At 34.4% G+C, this 20,570-nt stretch overlaps 1 protein-coding gene across 6 annotated transcripts in view; it reads left to right on the forward strand.

Annotated features, from left to right (window-relative positions):
- Nucleotides 1–20,570, forward strand: part of GALNT13 (polypeptide N-acetylgalactosaminyltransferase 13) — a 560,582-nt gene that overhangs the window by 28,378 nt on the left and 511,634 nt on the right. For all 6 annotated transcript variants that reach the window (XM_082465040.1, XM_082465041.1, XM_082465042.1 and 3 more), the window contains one exon: nucleotides 6,743–6,813. The gene's annotated coding sequence lies outside the window, so the exon portion shown is untranslated. The remainder of the gene's footprint in view (nucleotides 1–6,742; nucleotides 6,814–20,570) is intronic.

Genomic DNA, 20,570 nt, shown 5'->3' on the forward strand with positions numbered 1-20,570 from the left:
TAACAATCACTTTGCCAGTTCCTTGAACATTCAGTGGAAAAAAAGTGAAATAAAGTAAAGGGAACAAAGAATTGACTGAGAACCCACTTGAGTTAGGAAACAGGTCTTGACTTCTCAACTGGATGAATAGAGAAGAGGGACGGATGAAACAGTCTTCAGTTAGGGAATGCCACAATGTAGACACTGTCTGCAAGGTAAGCACACTGTCAAAAATCAAGGGGTGAGGGTGTTCAGGATCTTGGTCAAGGCATTGCCTACTGTTTGAACCATGGAGTAGACCCGATATGGAATTATGCAGTGACTTAAATTGGCTAATGGACTTCAGGAGAATTACATTTTTAAATGCAATGTTGAGGAGATCCTGATTCGGCATGCTGTTCATGATAGAAGTTATCATAGGATTATTACCAAGCCGTATTTACAACAGAAAGTGTACAAGGAGTTGACTTAGGGTTCTTGAATGCCAAATGAAAATGGGGAGGGAGAGAGAGAGAACACAGTGATGACTTTAGAAGTTATAGATTAATCAGCTTGCTTTGATACTTGCTTTTATTCTAGGAAAATAGAATAAATCAAAAAGACATTTGATTTTTCATACACCTCAAAGGGCAGAACAAATGGGGGTAACAACCAACATGGCTTTAAAAGAAGTAAATCACTGCAAGTTCATCTAATTTTATTATCTGACACAATGACAGGACTTAAATATGAGGGGAAGCAAAAGAGTTCATATGTCTTCATTTCAGTAAGGTTTAGTTTTTATCTCATATGACCTTCTCATCAACTAGTAAAGAAAATGTAGTCTTGGGTAAAGGGAGGGATGGTTTGTTATGTGTTATTGAATCAGTGACCTGCCAGGGCAGACCAACTGAGACTCCAGAAGGGTTGATTGGGTGCTTATACTGAATAATATTTGTATTAATCTCCAGAACTTAATAATACAAAATATGGATTCTACAGACTAGGAAAGTTGCTAAATCTGTGTGAATTTGCAAGAATACAAAGTAAATACAGGAAAAAAGAAAGGTGGCTAAAGTAACTTGAAGACTGATGAAAACTATCAATTAAGGTGGCACTTAAAATGCTAATAGCTAACATAATAAAATGTAAATGGTAGTATGTAGACATACTGACGCATTGTTGCTATAAATTAGAAATGAGACTTGGTAGAGGGGCTTGGATTATTCAGGGGTCTCTAGTGTTTTCTGTCTTTGCTTGCATCACGCGTCATGTAGTAATCAATCCTCTTGTATGTTCTCAGTTACAAGACTGTAACATATCTTCATCTTCCTTAGGTCCTGTAAAATCTCAACTGTTGCTTCCTAAGAAAATAGGAAGTGTTAATTCCTCCAAAAATAAATAACTATTTTACTTAAAACTGCTCTGTTTCCATGCTTTTCCATACGAACAATTTTTTATTTCAAGGTCAAATTTTTGGCTAACCTCTTTGTAGACATTTTAAAAGGTAAACTCAACACTTGTAACACCAAGAATGCATAAAACTCAATTCAAGACATGACAATATGAAGAACTAGGGCCAAATCAGGACACAAACACGCAAAAAATACTGTGTCACAACTGCAAATGGCTGCAGTGACTGTAAAATATAAACTGATTGTGGGGTTGTTCAAATAAGAAAATATGAAAATTTTGTGCATCTGTGTTAATAAAATATAGTTGAGCAAATTTTAACAGCCTCATGCTATTTGATCTAGCAATTTCCCTTCTGGGTATTTTATCCTGAGGGAACAATCATGCTATGGCAGAAGATACATTCAGAAGGACCTTTGCAGTGTTTTTTATTTTTTGGTAACTGATACTTGATAACAAGTTATAGATAAAAAATAAATCAATGATGGCATCTATGGGATACCAATCAGTGAAATAATTTTGCATTGTAATGATAAACAAACATAATGTTGTCACGGAATGAAATTCACAATAGAGTAAAAAAAAAAGAATCTATGAGTTTTTATTGTATAATTTAAATAATGGTTTGGAAATAAAGATAGTAAATATATTGTTTGAAATGAAATATATTGTTTTAGGAATTAAGGGCGATTTTTATTTTTTTATGTTTCTTTTTTTCCTGAATTTGAAAAAAACAGAAGTTGGTAATTTTGATTTAGAAAAACAGTCATATAAGGAAGAAACACTTACACTGATGACCTTCAAGGACTGTTTGATAATCTTTTTTTTTTTCTTTAATTGCTGAACACTTTTATTTGTGCACATCACTTTATTATTTAACTTTACGTTACTGAATTCACTGACTGTAATATTGTTTGTATGGTTTATTTAAAAACCCAAAGCTAAATTCCATATTTACTTTCATTCTCCTTTATTTTATGAATTTAATATGCATATATAAATATGTTATTAAAAAGATATCTGATTTAAATATATGCATATTTAATATATAAATTATATATAATATATAAAATGCAGGAGAATGTGTATATATATCTGGATTTTTGTTATTTTAGTTGTCCAAAAACATTGAGCAATGATTCTGATTTGTTTTTTAACTTCTTAATTTTTTTCTTAATTTAAAAACACTTCATTGATTATCTCTTTGGCTATTTTTCTGTGATCCCAAAATATCTCAGTGAAAGTAAGACATTTATTTATTTCTACCTATTTCCTCTAATTTAAAATTTTGATATAGCTTCAAACATACAGAAAATTGTAATTATTATACTTAAGAACCCTGAATACTCTCTGTCCAGATTCGTTAGTTATTTACATTTTACCCCTTGTGCTTTATTATTTCTGCTTGCTCTTTCTCTCTCCATATATGCTCATATATATATATATATATAGATAGATATAGATATGCGTTGTATAATTACATAATTATATATACATATACGTATGTATATATGTACATACATATAATGTTTCCCTGAATCCTTTGAGAATAAGTTACATGCAACATGCTTCTTTACTTGAAGTACTTTAGTGTGTATTTCCTAAGAATAAGGACATTTTCCTATATAACCACAGTACAGTTGTAAAAATTAAGAATATCATTTTTAACAAAATACTATTATATAACTCACGGTGCATCTAGGATCACACGTGCATTTGGTTGTCATGTCTTTTTAAAATTTCCTTCAATCTGGAACATTTCTTCAGTTTTTAATGACTTTGAAGAGTTCAGGCCACATATTTTTAGACTTTCATCAATTTGGGTTTTCCTGATATTTCCTAATTATTGATTCAGTTTACACATTTTTGGCAGACATACCACAGAAGTGATGTTGTGTCCTTCTCAAGTGCATCATACTTGGAGACTTGTCACGTGTGTTTGTGCCGTTTTGATGATGTTGTCTTCGATCATTTAGTTAAGGTGATCTCTGCCAAGTTTCTCCATTGTTTTCTCCATTGTAATTAGTAAGTGATTTGGGGAAGATACTTTAAGACTATGGAAATATCCTGTTTGTCAACACACTTTCACCCATGAGTGCTGATCCGCAGGTGTTTTCTTGACTAAATCAGTTAACTATAATGTGTGCTTAGTGGTGATTTTCTAACTCCAAGGTATATTCTACAGAAGGGAAGAGTTTTCCAATTCTTCCTTATATACTTTCTTTTATTTATATTTTATATTCTGTAATGAAGTTTAATTCTTCATAATTATTTATTCTGATTTTCCAATTGTCCCAGATTTGACTTGTGAGAATTTCTTGAAGCTGGGGCCTAAGTCCTTTTGACTTAGCCCCATCATTTTAAAATGCCTTATTCCTCCCCAAGAAAAAAAATGTTGTCACCTTGAATTCCATATACTTTTTTTTTTTTTTAATTAATTTATTTTTGGCTGTGTTGGGTCTTCGTTTCTGTGCGAGGGCTTTCTCTAGTTGTGGCAAGTGGGGGCCACTCTTCATCGTGGTGCGCGGGCCTCTTCACTATCGCGGCCTCTCTTGTTGTGGAGCACAGGCTCCAGACGTGCAGGCCCAGTAGTTGTGGCTCACGGGCCTAGTTGCTCCGCGGCATGTGGGATCTTCCCAGACCAGGGCTCGAACCCGTGTCCCCTGCATTGGCAGGCAGATTCTCAACCACTGCGCCACCAGGGAAGCCCCGCCGTATACTTTTAAGTCTTCTCCCTGTGTTCACGTTATAATATGTCAGGATGATTTTTCAACATTTTCACAGTTTCAGTGGACTTTCTGAGAGTGAATTTTGTGTCACTCTTAGGACCTTTGTTTTCTTCTTCTCTCTCCCTCAGTTTCTAGACCCTTTAGATAGATCACTGTAATACATATAGTGGGAGCTTGAAAGGTAGCTCTGTTAGAAATTGGTGTTTAATTTTCTGTTTACAGGTAATCTGACATTTTTATTATCCTCCAACTTCCAGTTATGCTGAAGGCCTAGGATTTGTGTGTTTTTATTTGTTTTTGTTGGCCGTATATTTTACAGCGTGTGTGAAGAATTTCAGATTTAGGTGGCTACTGTTACCACAATTATCCCAAATTACAGGTCCATATTTTTTAAGCATTCTACAAAACATATTGATATTTTAAGTTATTTGCAATATGCCATGATATAACCAGAATGTGTGGGCTGCATTGCTTTACCTTTAGTGGTCACTGTTCTCTTAATCTAGTTTATTTAATTAAATTAAAGGTTTTTTCTTTATCATTATAATTATTTTGTCGAATAGTACACCTATCAACCCAGGAGGTATCTCTCTGAAAGATGTGTCCATTGTAAATGAAAAATCATGATTTGAGATGATTAATGCTTATGACTATGTACCAGTCAACTGTGTTTTAAAATTTCTCCTTTAGCTTTAAAAATTATCAAATATATATTTAAATACCTGGAAATTCAAGCCCATGAAATTTTAAGTTGTATGTGTAGGTTAAAATAAGGTAATCAATAACCCCTGATTAGGAGAGTATAGTGAAATGTAGTTAGAAGCAGTCACTTCAACTCATGAAATATGCTCTTGGAGGATAATTAATATTATTCTTCCTGTTTCACAGCAAAGAGGTCTGATTGTAGTTGGTAGGTAAAGGGGTTTTTTGGATCAGGAGCAAAACTCTCTGGTGCTTGACAACTGCAGAGTAGAAGACAATTTGCAAAAGTAGGAATTAGATGAGTGCAGGAGGCATGTCCCATGTGAGACTGGCAACCATTTCTCTGCTCTCTGGAAGCTGTGAACCCAGCCTTAAGATATCTTTGCTCTTTCAAAAAAAAAAAAAAAAAAAGAAATTAGAACTCTTATGAGAAATCTCTTGCTTTTGAATATTTTTTAACATGCCCCAGTTTGCAACTTCTGCCCTGCAGGAGGTGTAGGGGCTAGTAGGTGTTGTAGTGGAAGAAACTGGGGTCGGAAAAGCTGGCTCTGAGTCCAGGATCACCCCTATTAGCTGTGTCAGATTGGGCAAGTCATGGAATTAGTGTTAACTTCAGTTCTGTTGCCTAAGAGGATGACTGTGCTAAAGCATGAAGAAATACACAGGCCTGCTAATTGTTATAACTTTATAATTCTATTGAAATTATGTGTGGACATGAGTTTGTACCTTCTATTAAGCTCTGAGTTTTAAACTTAGAAAAATGAAATTTATAAGAATACATGGTTTCTTAAAAACTTTTTGACTTACTTTTGACCTTTAACTATAAATTCGCTAACTATCTCTAGTTTCCTCCTTTTGAGAAGCTCTCTGTTGAGGATTAGTAAAATCATTCATTCCTGTAGCAGGTAGAGGCCAGTGCCATCCTGTTGTCTTTCACACACTAAAGGAAGATAAATTCATTAGACGTTCGACTCAGAATGCCTGTTCTGCTGTTGAACTGTTGATTTGGTAAGCTAGTATTTCTGCTTAGTCCTATAAACAACTAAATATCTGGGCGGAAATTCTGCTGGTTGCTGAAAACTAACGTCTCTCTAAAGATGCTTGCTACTTTGTATTGTCCATGGTGTGTTTAATCTGTCTGAAACAACATGTTGTACTTTGAAGGGTTACTTTAATTATCATTACGTTGTGTTTTGTTTTGTTTCATTTGAACAGTTCTTTTATAAAACAGTATACCCAGAAGCATAAAATTCACTTAAGCTGAAATATTTTGCACTTTGAAATTACTGTGCTTTCCCTAACACCTCTCCCCTAAAACGAACACATTAATTAATGAAATCTGATTAAATAACTTTCTCCTTATAATTGGCCTTCTGAAAAAAAAAGAAATGAATGTTTGTCTATTTTTGTGAGGTGTGCAAGTGGCATGCCTGCATTTTTCTCAGTACATTGTTTTCAATTAGAATTGAAACACAGTTACAAAGTGAATTGGTGTAATTCTCTGCATAAATCAAGCAAAATTCTCCTCCGACTCTGATCTTCATATATTAGACAAAAGTACATTTGCAAAACTTGAATTATGTAATAACTACCTAAAATCTCCAACTAAATTTACCTATAAATATCTTATTTTTGAATTGCTTTTATGTTATTCTGGCTTGTTCTGGGGGCCTGTGTTTTTTGCCCCCAGAACATTGGAAGCCAATGTGCAGATTCATCTTAAGAGTGTCCTCCTTGACTGATGTATAGAATGTTTGCATATTGTTGGGAACATTTCTGTTCATCAGCCCATTATAATATACTAGATGTATAATCTATATTTTGCAAAAGCTCATTTCGGTATGTTAAAATATGTGGTGTCTAAGTGAGTGTTGTTCTGGATTAGTTTTTCTGTGACCTTGGCAAATTGCTTACTCTTTTGCATTTCTTTCTTTTCACAGATGCATTTTGTAGGAGTATTTTGAGGATGAATGTTTGCAAATCATTTTGAAATTGCCAAGTGCCACATACAGTAAGTAATATGTATTTTTATTTTTCCACTCAATTGCAGTCATGCAGAATAAATTTGGCAGACAGTCAGGAAGAATACATTTCTATTTACAGTTCTTGATATTTGTGAATACTGAGGAAAAATGTATATAAAAGATAAAGATTTGAGCTATTTGCTAGTCTGAATTAAGTTGTATAATTTCAAGATTTCTAATGACTGATTTTATATTTGTTCTATGTACATAACTGGTACATAATATTTATCACTTTTTATTTAAGTGAGTTTTTTTCCTTTTAATCATAAGTTGACAAGCACGAAGAAAAATTAGTGTTATTAGCCAGTGTTGCTATGGAGATTTTAAATAGGAGTACAGAATTAAATATTTGGATTTGCTGAGGATTAAGATTTGCTGTGTATCAGGCATTTATATATTTTGTCCTAATTCTCCCCAAAATATTTTAAGATTACTATTTTTATTCCCATTTTATAAATGAGAAAACTGAGATCCAAGAAGTTTTAATAACTTGTTCAATATCTATTCAAAGTGAAGACCTGGGCTTTGATCAAAACACACAGCTTTTCAAAAAATATTACCTTCACCAACAACTTAGAAAAAGTTAAATTAATTTTATTTAAGAGCCTGAATATTTAAATATTTATTTAATATTTAATAAGAATACAAACATTTTCTAATTATTTCTTTGGATTTTTGTTTTGCTTAAGCAGTATCATGGAAATGTTGCAAATTTTTTTTCTGTATCGTCTGTCATGTCATTACTTCCATTTCAAATGATGCTTTCAATTCCTGACTTGGATGGCTTTGAACTAGTAGGAAATAAGTGAAAATGTTGATTCTGAAAGAAAGTTAATGAATCACCTAAATTATTCTTTGATGAAAAGTGTTTAGAATTAGAGTTCTGAAATTCTCTAAAAGTCATCTTTCATTTATTAAAAAAAGCAAGTGCTCTTATATTATTATTTTAAAGTTGGAAGGAACCATAGAATCATAGAGTCCTAGCCTCTGCATGCTCAAATTCCTTGTTTGATGAATTGGGATAATCTGGAGGACAGTTCTAAATTAAAATTTCCAAAAAATGTAGAGGCAATGATGTCAGTATTGATGTTTGTACATTGTCTCCCAGTATAACTACTTCAAAAAAAAAAAAAAAACAACAGGTGGCATAGTGTAGTGTTTTAAGAATTTTGACTCTGGATTCAGACTTCCTGGGTTTAAATTCTGGATTTATCGCTTTTTAGCTGTGTGACTTTGAATAAATTACTTTAAAATGTCTCTTTAAAATGAATATAAGATTAGGAACTACTGAATTTGTGGTGAGTTAATACATGTAAACTATAGCACAATTCCATCTACATGGTTAATGCTCGATAAATGTTCATGGTTATTAAATTGGAATTGAGTCATTTGGATATTTCAATTCAAGTATGTTTGTTTTTTTTTTTTTTTTTTTTTTTTAACATCTTTATTGAAGTATAATTGCCTTACAATGGTGTGTTAGCTTCTGCTTTATAACAAAGTGAATCAGTTATACATATACAATATGTTCCCATTTCTCTTCCCTCTTTCATCTCCCTCCCTCCCACCCTCCCCATCCCATCCCTCTAGGTGGTCACAAAGCACCGAGCTGATTTCCCTGTGCTATGCGGCTCCTTCCCACTAGTTATCTATTTTACATTTGGTAGTGTATATATGTCCATGACACTCTCTTACCCTGTCACATCTCACCCCACCCCCTCCCCATATCCTCAAGTCCATTCTCTAGTAGGTCTGTGTCTTTATTCCCGTCTTGCCACTAGGTTCTTCATGGCCTTTTTTTTTTTTTTTTTTTTTTTTTTTCCCCTTAGATTCCGTATATATGTGTTAGCATACTGTATTTGTTTTTCTCTTTCTGACTTACTTCACTCTGTATGACAGACTCTAACTCCATCCACCTCATTACAAATACCTCCATTTCATTTCTTTTTATGGCTGAGTAATATTCCATTGTATATATGTGCCACATCTTCTTTATCCATTCATCTGTCGATGGACATTTAGGTTGCTTCCATGTCCTGGCTATTGTAAATAGAGCTGCAATGAACATTTTGGTACATGACTCTTTTTGACCTATGGTTTTCTCAGGGTATATGCCCAGTAGTGGGATTGCTGGGTCGTATGGTAGTTCTATTTGTAGTTTTTTAAGGAACCTCCATACTGTTCTCCATAGTGGCTGTATCAATTTACATTCCCACCAACAGTGCAAGAGTGTTCCCTTTCCTCCACACCCTCTCCAGCATTTATTGTTTCTAGATTTTTTGATGATGGCCATTCTGACCGGTGTGAGATGATATCTCATTGTAGTTTTGATTTGCATTTCTCTAATGATTAATGATGTTGAGCATTCTTTCATGTGTCTGTAGGCCATCTGTATATCTTCTTTGGAGAAATGTCTATTTAGGTCTTCGGCCCATTTTTGGATTGGGTTGTTCGTTTTTTTGTTATTGAGCTGCATGAGCTGCTTGTAAATCTTGGAGATTAATCCTTTGTCAGTTGCTTCATTTGCAAATATTTTCTCCCATTCTGATGGTTGTCTTTTGGTCTTGTTTATGGTTTCCTTTGCTGTGCAAAAGCTTTTAAGTTTCATTAGGTCCCATTTGTTTATTTGTGTTCTTATTTCCATTTCTCTGGGAGCTGGGTCAAAAAGAATCTTGCTGTGATGTATGTCATAGAGTGTTCTGCCTATGTTTTCCTCTAAGAGTTTGATAGTGTCTGCCCTTACACTTAGGTCTTTAATCCATTTTGAGTTTATTTTTGTGCATGGTGTCAGGGAGTGTTCTATTTTCATACTTTTACATGTACCTGTCCAATTTTCCCAGCACCACTTATTGAAGAGGCTGTCTTTTCTCCACTGTATATGCTTGCCTCCTTTATCAAAAATAAGGTGCCCATATGTGTGTGGGTTTATCTCTGGGCTTTCTATCCTGTTCCATTGATCTATATTTCTGTTTTTGTGCCAGTACCAAACTGTCTTGATTACTGAAGCTTTGTAATATAGTCTGAAGTCAGGGAGCCTGATTCCCCCAGCTCCATTTTTCGTTCTCAAGATTGCTTTGGCTATTCGGGGTCTTTTGTGTTTCCATACAAATTGTGAAATTTTTTGTTCTAGTTCTGTGAAAAATGCCAGTGGTAGTTTTCAAGTATGTTTGCTAATAAGCATCATAACTTCATGATCACGTCATATAAAATATACAACAAAGGTACTCAGTGAATACTGTTGATTGACATGCTCAAAAAGAAACTAAACTTCAGCTTTCTTCATACACAAATCAAGATGCTCTTAGTGGATACTTTTCCTCCTTTGAACTCTTAGTGAAGAAACAAGCTATTTAGTCAAACAATATGTATATCCTATTATGTGGTGATTGCAAATCTAGACTGAAAGTGTGTTTTTGTGCTTTTTGGAGAAAAGAGGGGGAAGTTGTGTGCTTATGGAATCTGAAAAGCTTGTTTTGAAGGAAGCCAGGCAAACTTATAGATACAGAATAAAGAGAATTGTTAAAATGATTGTCAAATAATTTGGAGGAACAACCTCATCCAATGTTTTGTTAAACGATTCATGGAAATTGAAGGGATGTGGGCAAGAAAAAATATATATTAAGTATCGACTCTATCCCATGCACTTTGCATTCAACATCTAAGTTAATGTAAGCAATAATATCATGAGGTAGATATGATGTTATCTCAATTTTCATGTGAGGAAAATGCACCACAGAAAGTTTAAATCTGTCATTCATGGGAATGAAGCTTGAGATTTATCTAACTTTTTATTGAAGCATAATTGACATAAACATTGTGTTAGTTTCAGGTGTACAACATGATTCAATATTTGTATATATTGCAAAATGATCAGCACACAAAGTCTAGTTAACATCTATAACCACATATCCTTATATATTTTTCTTCTTGTGATAAGGACTTTGAACATCTACTCTCTTAGCAACTATCAAATATGCAATACAATATTATTAATTATAGTCACCATGCTGTACATCACATCCCCATGACTTTTTATTTTATAACTGGAAGTTTGAACTTTTGACCCCCATCACTCATTTCACCCACCCTTCACCCTCTCCTTTGGCAACCACCAATCTGTTCTCTGCATTTGTGAGCTTGGGGTTTTTGTTTGTTTTTAAATTCCACATGTAAATGAGATCATATGGTATTTAGCTTTCTCTGTCTAACTTATTTCACTTAGCATAATGCCCTCAAGGTCTGTTCATGTTGTTGCAAATGGCAAGCTTTCATTCTTTTTCATGGCTGAATAGTATTCCATTGTGTGTATATATACATCTTCTTCATCCATTCAACCATTAGTGGACACTTAGGTTGTTTCCATATCTTGATCATTGTAAATAATGCTGCAGTGAACATGGGGGCACATATATCTTTTCAAGTTAGTGTTTTCGTTTTCTTCTGATAAATACCTTGAAATGGAATTGCTGGAGCATGTGGTAGTTCTATTTGTAATTTTTTGAGGATCTTCCATACTATTTTCCACAGTGTTTGCACCAATTTACATTCCCACCAACCGTGCACAAAGGTTTCCTTTTCTCCAGATTCTCACCCACTTTTGTTATTTCTTGTCTTTTTGAAAATAGCCATTCTAATATGTGTGAGGTAATATCTCATTGCCGTTTTGATTTGCATTTCCCTGATGATTAGTGATGTTGAGCATCTTTCATGTGTTTGTTGACCATCTGTATGTCTTCTGTGGAAAAATGTCTAATTTGAATCTTCCACCCATTTTTTTAGAGGTTGATCTAATTCTAAAGCTTCTTTTCTTCATCCTCTTAACCTGATATTGAGCACTGAAATTCAGTGACTGATCTTTCTTTTATTTGCCTAAAAACCTTACTCTCAAACCTCAGATCATAGATATTAATTCTTTAGTAAATAAGTAGTTGATAATTGAATTTCAACTAAATAAATGACAATTGCTTTATATTAAGTGTTGGTAGGACCACTCAGCAACCCAAAACTTATTACCTTGAAAAAAGTGCTGTTTGAGTACAGAAAACTTGAAAAATACCAAAGTTTCTTCCCTAAGGCCAGAGGTCATATCTTATGCTTCTATTAATCTTACTTCATAGAATCTGAAGTGACTGAATGAACACACCTTTTTCTTGCAGTTCTTCAGCCACTTCATGCAATGCTGAGAGGTTTGAAGAGTCCAGCTTGACTTAATCATTCTCCTCCCTAGTCATCATTTTCAGGTGTGTTCAAACTCAGGGACATCCTTAGCAACACACCAGCCACACTGATACTTTCTCTTTCGCTCTTTGGTGATCTTCATCTTCTTCCATTTAAGTCATCCATCAATCCCAGTCCCTTTACACATCACTTCTTGAAACAAACCATTAGCAACATTTTACCTCAGGGATATTTTCAAACTTACTAGTATACAAAATATTATTGCTCTAAAAATGAATGGGTCAAGTCTTTGGTTTTTCTCACACTACTCTTGGTTTTGAGCCTGAAGGACTTATGGAATTCTTCTACTTTCAATTTCCAGAGTTGATCTCTGAAAGACAAAGCTAGTGATTACATTTAATAATTCTATTTCACTCAATTCAATAAATACTTATCACATGCTGCCATAATATGAGAGGCACTGTGTTGGTTAAGTATGAGAGCAGGTGGGAGGGAGAGACAAAAATGACTTTCAAGAAAATTCTGTCTTCAATTTGAGGAAATAAGATATGCCCAGGCCTAAATAAAGCAGAGGATGTGGTATTAGTTTATGATATCATCAAAATAGTCTAAACTAGTCAAATTAATAAAGTCATTTCAAATAATTTGAGAAATAATAAGGTTATATTAATGTATACATATATATGAAAAATAAAGCATTAGAGGAGATTTAAGAAAGGAGATACAATTCTAAACTGCATTCATTCAAGGTTTCACCATGGAGATTGCATTTGTGCTAGATCTTTATGCAGGTGGAAAATATTAACAGAAAAATCAAGGAAATGACATATCCAGGGTTAGAGGTGAAAAGGTATACTTCACATTCAATGAATGGTCAATTAATTAGTTTGACAACAGAATAAGTTTCTTGTCTTGGACTGAAAACAGAAAATACTGGAAAATAAGGCTGGAGCTAGTTTGTAGGAGATACTGATCATCAGAATAAGAAATTTGAATTTACTAGGCAATTGACAAAACAAAGAGAATATTTTGTAAGCCCAATCCTGTGAACAAAAGTTTCTTATTTGAATATTAATCTGGTGTTGTCTTCACGAAGGAGTCCAGTCGTAGTCAAGAAGAACAATTTATAGGAAAATGTAGCACCTTATATAAGAATGAAGGAATGAAGGTGAGACCTAGGTCATAGCAGTGGGAATGGAGAGAAAGGAATAGATGTGGGTGAGATTTTGAAGGCAATAAGTCAGGGAGTAATAATAGTAATTAACACTTGTGTAGCATTTACTATGTACTTGGCTCTGTTTTAAATGATTTACATTTATTATTTAACTTAAACTCGAAACAACCTTGAGCAGTAGATGCTAATGTCATCCCCATTTGCACAATAGAAACTGAGGCAGAATTAGCTAAGTAAATTGTCCCAGTTCAAATAACTAGAAAATAGCAAGGCTGATACTCGCGCCCATTCAGTCAAACTCCAAAGGATCCATAGTTCACCACTACATATCATTCCTCTAAAAAATAACTGAGATTTCCAGGTTGACTGAACTGGAAAATGATGTTACCAATAATCAGATAAACATATTTTTTTTGTTTTTTAAGAGTTTTCCCCTTGTTTAGTTAAGTCTTTGGTAGGGAGAAAACTCTTCTGACCTTTGGGGAAAAATATCCCTGTGGTTGGGATGAATCTTCTATACATATTCACTTCTATGCTGGGCAACAGGAACAGTGTAATTTATGATATTGCTCAATTATAAATGAGGAAAGTAAATATGTCATCTTAATGTGATTTGTCTCCCTTCCTTAGCAGAGCTTACAATGAAACAAGGATAGAGTGCTAAATTAAAGATTTAATATCTTGTATCCATGAAAGATTCGTATTTCAGACTTAGTTTACCTATCATACCAAACTGTAATTTTGACAAGAGAAGAAAACTAACACCTAGCATAGGGAGTATCTCTCTTTTTCTATATTGGAGACAGTAGAATGCACTACATAAGAGCATGGACTCCAGAACCATACTAATGCATGGGTTCAGATCTTAAAATGAGACCTCTGTAGCTGTGTAACATGTAAGCTCTCTCTGCCTCAGTCTCTTCACCTCTGAAATGTGACAGTAATAGTACTTTGTCTTCTGAAAATTGTAAAGATCAAATGAGATAAGGTACTTACAGTGGCTCCTAACACAGTAAATTCTCAGTAGATGTTAGTTTTATTCATTGAACTTTGTCTCATATACAGTTGACCCTTGAACAACATGGGAGGGAAGTTAGGGATGCGCACTCCTGTGGAGTCAAAAGTACACTTACTGCTATCTCTGCCTTAAAAATAAAGGAATTGATAAATGATTCAACCAAAGGCAGGAAGCTGAAACAGTTTGGATAGAATCAGGACTCAAACACTAGTTCTTTTGATTTTACATACTGTGGTCTCTAATGAAACACAAACTCTTCTCCACACTTAGTTAAAGAAAATACAGGTACTATATTTATTGAAAAAAATCCACATATAAGTGGACCCACATAGCTCAAACCCATGTTGGTTAAGGGTCAACTGTATCATAATTTTTAATTTGTAAAATTTAATTACAGAATTATTGCCATTTTAAACTTTTTTTTGCTGTGAATTTTTATACATTAAGCACACAAAACAATAATTTTTATAAGCAAAGACCCATGCATCCATCATACAGATCCAGAAGTAGAACATTTTCTGCATTCCAGAAACTCTGCTTTTTCTTCTCCTAAAGATTAACCCCCGCTTCCATCAATTCCCTGACAGATAACATTTTTGTGACCTTTGTGGTAATCATTTCCTTGCTTTTCATTAGAGTTTTAACCTTTCATTATGTGTCGCTAAATACAAAATTTTAATTTAGCTTGATTTTTGAATTTACATAGATAATAGTCATATAACATGTATTCTTTTGTGTTTGGTTTCCTTTCCTGAACATGTATTTCTACGTTTCATTAATTTTTTTATGTGGTTCATTAATTCTCATTGCTGTATGGTATTCCATTATATAAAAATACTACATAGTATTTATCCACTGTGTTGTTGATGGACATTTGGGCTGTTTCTAGGTTTGGGCAATTATGAATAATGCTACTATGAACATTCTTTTAAATGTTTCTTGCTGCACATGTACATGCATTTCTATTGGATATATACTTGCCAGTGAAATTGCTGTTACATTTTAAGCAAATTTTCAATTTTAGTAGATATTGCCAAACAGTTTTCCATAGTAGCTATACCAATTACACTCCAGTCAGTAGTATATGAGAATTCATAACTGTTTCATCCTTACCAGTACTTGATTTAATCAGTCCTTTTAATTTTAGCCATTCTGATGAAAGTATAGTTTACATTTCCTTGTTGAATAAGGCGGTCGTGCTATGTGGTTTAATTGCCATATGTTTATTATTACTTATAAATTGTTCAGGTGCTTTTGCTTATTTTTCTATTGTGGTGATTTTTAAAATTGTTAATATGCAGAAATTAGTTATATTTGGATTAAGAACCCCCTATAAATTAAATGTTGCAAATACCTTTTCCCTCTCTGTGACTTGCTTTTTCAATTTCTTAATGGAGTTTTTGATGAGGAAAAGTTTTTAAGTTTAGTCTTGATTATATTTTTGCCTCTTTGCATTTAGATTATTCCAGTTCAATTGATTTTCATGAATGGTTTGCGGTAGAATTGAAATCCTATTTTCCTTTCAAATGGATATCTAGTTGTTACAGAATCATACTGAAAATTCTCTCCTTTGCCTACTACTCTTCATTGCCAACATCATAAATTAAATGCCCATATGCCTATGTTTTGGGGGCAATTATTCTTTTTAATTGGTCTTTTAGTGTCTTCTTACTACTTATGACACTATTTTAACTATGGTCACTTTTTCATTATTCTTGATATCTATTAAAACACACTCTCTGTCTGACTTACTTCACTTAACATAATACCCTAAAGGTTCATCCATGTTGTTGAAATATATGTGGAATATAAAAAATAAATAAATACATGAACAAACCAAACCAAACCAAAACCAAACACATAGTTACAGAGAACAGAGTAGTGGTTACCAGAGGGGAAGAGGTAGAAGGTGAAATGGGGAAAGGGGGTCAGCAGTACGGTGACTTACGGAAACTAAACTTTTTTGGTGGTGAACACACTGTAGTGTATACAGAAGTCGAAAAACAATACTGGGCACATGAAACATATAATTTTACATACCAATTAAAAAATATTCTCCCACAATATTTTTATTCAAGGAATCTTGACTTTGCCTTATTTCATATAAATTCTAGAATTGCTATGTCAAATTTGACAAAAAAGTTAGGATTTTAGTTGGGATTACATTCAATCTATTGCTAAATATATTCTTAAAGAGTTGGCATAATTACAATGTTGACTCCTTTAATCTATGAACATATACAAAGTAGATACTTTATATATTTAGGTCTTTTTAATTTCTCTCAATTATATTTTCTGGCTTTCTGCATAGAGGTCTTATTCATTGTGGTTAATTTGTTCCTAGAAGTTTTACACAGCTTAATATTATTATGTATTATATATTTTTAAAAACTTAATTTTCTTTCTCTTCCTCATATAAAGAAATGTAATTTTTATATTGACCTTGCATACAGCAGGTTGTAGACTCACTTATTAATTTTAATAGTTTTTGAGTGGATTATTTTGGATTTTCTACATAAAGAACTATGTTGTCAGTGATCAAAGATAATATTATTTAATAGTTTTCAAATTTTATACTTATACTTTTTTTCATATCTTATTGAATTAGCTAGACTGTTCAGAACAAGACTGAATGAAAGTGGGAAGAAGAGTGGAAATTCTGTTGTTATTTCCAAATCAAAGGGAATACTGTCACCATTTTGCTATTAAGCATGATGTTTATTGTAATATATTTTGTAAATATCATACATTAGATTGAGAAATTTATTTTTATTCTGATTTTGTTGGGATTTTTAATCATAACTGGGTTTTGCATTTCATCAAGTGCTTCCTCTGTATCTATTGAGATTATCGAATGATTTTTCTTTTTTTCTTTGTTCATCTAACAGTTTATACAGATGGGTGTTTTTTTTAAAGACTTCCAGTTCCAGCAGCAGTGCGGCTGCTTCCTTTTGCTTAGTGTGGGTCCTAGAGGGCCAGAGGATTTTTCTCGACGTCTGTTCTCTACCCTCCTACGCTTGCAAAATGCAGGAAGCCTCGTGTCACATCTTGCACCTCCCCAGGGTAGACTGCTGCTGCTTGTTACTTGGCGCTGTGCTCCTGGTGGGAGCGGAAAAGTTCTGGGTTACTTTGCTCCAGTCTTAATCTTACAATGTCCTGTGCATCTGGGCCTTAGCTGTGTGGCTTTTTCAGTATTCCTACCCATTCCTCTCATCATGCTCACCTTCTTCCTTGATTCTGGGGTTATTTGGTGAGAGAAAGTGTCCTGCTCTTCCCCCAGTGGGAACAGATCTCTGCATTGCGTTAGGGTGAGATTCTGGGCTCAAGAGTGTTACCTGCTCCTCCAGCAGGGCCTGATGACTTTTGCTTCTACCTCTTTCCCAGAGACTGTGCATCTCTTCCAGGGCCCTTGGGGGTATGAGGGTTTTCTGTCCTAAAAGGCTAAATTTTGCTTTTTATTAGAGAAGGGTGTGGGGGAAGCAGAAAGGGTTTTGTGCCTTTGTGACACCAAAGTGCTCTCTCTGGCTTTCTGCCCTGACCTTAATCTTGCTGCTGAGCTGCCAGGAGATGCCTAAAAAAAAAAGAGCTTATGAATGAGTGGGTATGCCTTTGTGTCTGGGAGATCCCAGGGTGTCTATACTATTCTGTCAGCCCATTCTGGCCTTTGAGTATTTGTTACCATTTTAGCTGTTTTCTTCTTACCCACTTTCAAAATGAGCACCCATCCCTCTCATGTTCTGCTAAAGGTGAAATCGTTCCCATGTCCTGTCTCTCCTCAGAACGGCTGTTACCCTTTGCAACTGAGTTAATCTCTTGGCCTTGTGACCCCAGCTCTCAGATGAGCTCAAGAAAAGTTATTACATTATAGATTATCTGGCCCTTTCTCATTGTTAGGATAAGAGTGATATTCTCTTGTGGCTTTTCACCTTCCAAGTGGTAGGAAAACTGCACATTTTTTTTAATATATATATATATATTTTAACCCAGCTTTTTAAGTTTTCCGAAGCAAGATGAGTTTTTTTTTTTTTTTTCTCTATACATTACCTAGTCTGCACTTACCAGAGCCAGAACTCTTGAGTCAATACTATTTTTAGTAGTCTTTCCACACAAAGTGAATTGTTGCTATCACAGTTTTGTGAGCAATTGAGGCTTCAGTGGGTTATGTATAACAAAATTTCATTGGTTTAAACAAGGTAGAATTCAAGTTTTCTCCTGCATAAAGGAGTCTGGTCATTGGCATGTGGGGCTGGAATTGTGGTACTTTGGTCATTAGGGAATCAAGTTTCTTTATCTAGTTCTGTTCCAACATTTTAGCAGTATGACTTCATCCTCAAGGGTTTTCCAATGGCTAAGCTGACTCCTGGATCCCAGCCATCATATTTGGGTTCTATGCAGCAAGAATGAAAAAATAAGACACAAGAGGGAGGAGATATGGGAATATACGTATATGTATAGCCGATTCACTTTGTTATAAAGCAGATACTAACACACCATTGTAAAGAAATTATACTCCAATAAAGATGTTAAAAAAAAATGCAATGGCAAAAGGGCATGCTACCAGCTGGTTTAGCCCTGCTCAAAAATATTCCCTGGAAACTTTACCCAATATTTTCTACATGACCATCATTACTCTTTGCTGCAAACAAAACTATTATGTATAGTGTTTTAGCTGCACACACGACTCCTCTGAATGTGTCCCTAGTAAGGAAGGGGAAGATTAGTATTGGGTAGGCTCTTAGCAGTCTTAGACACAATTAGAGGATGGGGACTACATTTAAGTAATCAGATTTCTGAGGCAGGATGGTGTGGATTAAAGTACACAGCTTCTATCACCAAACAGAGCTGGGTTCTGATCTCAGCTCTGCAAATTACTAGCTTTGTGACCTTGAGCAAGGTCCTTATCGTAACTGGTCCTACTTGCTCAGCTGTAAGAGAGCATGATAGCAACTACTTGAAACATTTTTGTGAGGATCGAATATGATAATACATGCAAAGGGTCTATCACATAGGAGAGGATCAATAAGTGGTATGTTTTATTGCACCCACCTTATATTAACATAAGTTCAGTTATTTAAGGGAGGACAGAGTCTATTCATGACTAATACTGATTGAGAGCGTAGAAAGGCAATTTGCCTTGTTTCTCTTGGGTAAAGCTTTACCTTTTAGCTGGGATGGAGAGTCTCAATTTCTACCCTTTAAATAGATCCATTATATTCTTTGAACTATACTGAAATATTGCTCAAAATTTAGGTTTATGATAGTAATATGTATGTAATGTCAAACCGAAAAACAGATAAGAAGAGTTCTAGTTTGAATTCTACCGCTAGAAGTTATGAAACTTGTGAAAGTCATCAGAACTCGCTGGACCTCAGTTTTGTCAGCTGACAATGAATTAGGTGAACGAGTGGACCTCCACTACCTATTCCACAGCTTTAAAGCACCACAATTCTATGCATTTTTATTTGCCCCAGACAGATCTTCTTGTCAAAAGAAATATCCTAAAGACCAGGAAATAAGTGATAAAGACATATTTAGACAAACTAAAGTTGAATTTTTACAGGAACTGGCTTGGTGGGGAGGTTTTGCCAGTTCGGAAAGAAACAATAGGTATTCCTTAAACAACATGGTGTGTGTTAGAAAACTGGCTTCAAATTCTGGTTGGGAAGATGCTGGCTTAGATAAGTGTGTCATTTGGGGCAAGTCACTTAAATTCTCTGAACCTTAGATTACTCATTTATAAATTGGGCAATATTTATTAAAGCCATGATGAGCGTAAAGAACAACATAAAAGTACTTTTAAAAGCTGTGCAACTTTAGTGCTAAGCTCTTTAGAAGGTCCAATGGGTAAAGTACAGAAAATACCCTCACTCTTTGGTATGGAGATTGTAAGATAAAATTTTATAAATAAAATACAGCAAAATAAAGCTACTAAGGACCACTGTTTTAAAGTTTGTGTTAGATTTTGCCAATGTATTTTTCTGTCCATGTTATGTTGTAGCAAGTGGTACGTCTAGCTCACCCCAGAGAGGCCAGACCAGCAAGGCATGTGTATGACTTGTGTATGAAGTCTCTCCTTGAGGTGAATTTCTAGATGTGATCTTTCTCTCCATCTGAGGCATTCAGCTTGCGATCCAGTGAAGCTGAAACAAAAAGCAAATCATCTGCAGTGTGTGGCTTTTAGGGCTGTCTACTCTCCTCAGTTTGTCCAGTCGAAGTGACAGTTAAGGCTCCTTCTCTATAAATAGCAAGTTATTAGTAAAAGCATGGTTGCCATATGGCAAAACAGTCTCTGTTGTTAAACTGATTAAATGCAACAACAGTGTCTGGTCTTTAAGAAGATGTTATGTTCTGTGATAAAAGCCTAGAGATTATTT

Source organism: Balaenoptera physalus (genome assembly GCF_965194825.1).
Source record: "Balaenoptera physalus genome assembly, chromosome: 6".
NCBI classification, from domain to species: Eukaryota; Metazoa; Chordata; class Mammalia; order Artiodactyla; family Balaenopteridae; genus Balaenoptera; species Balaenoptera physalus.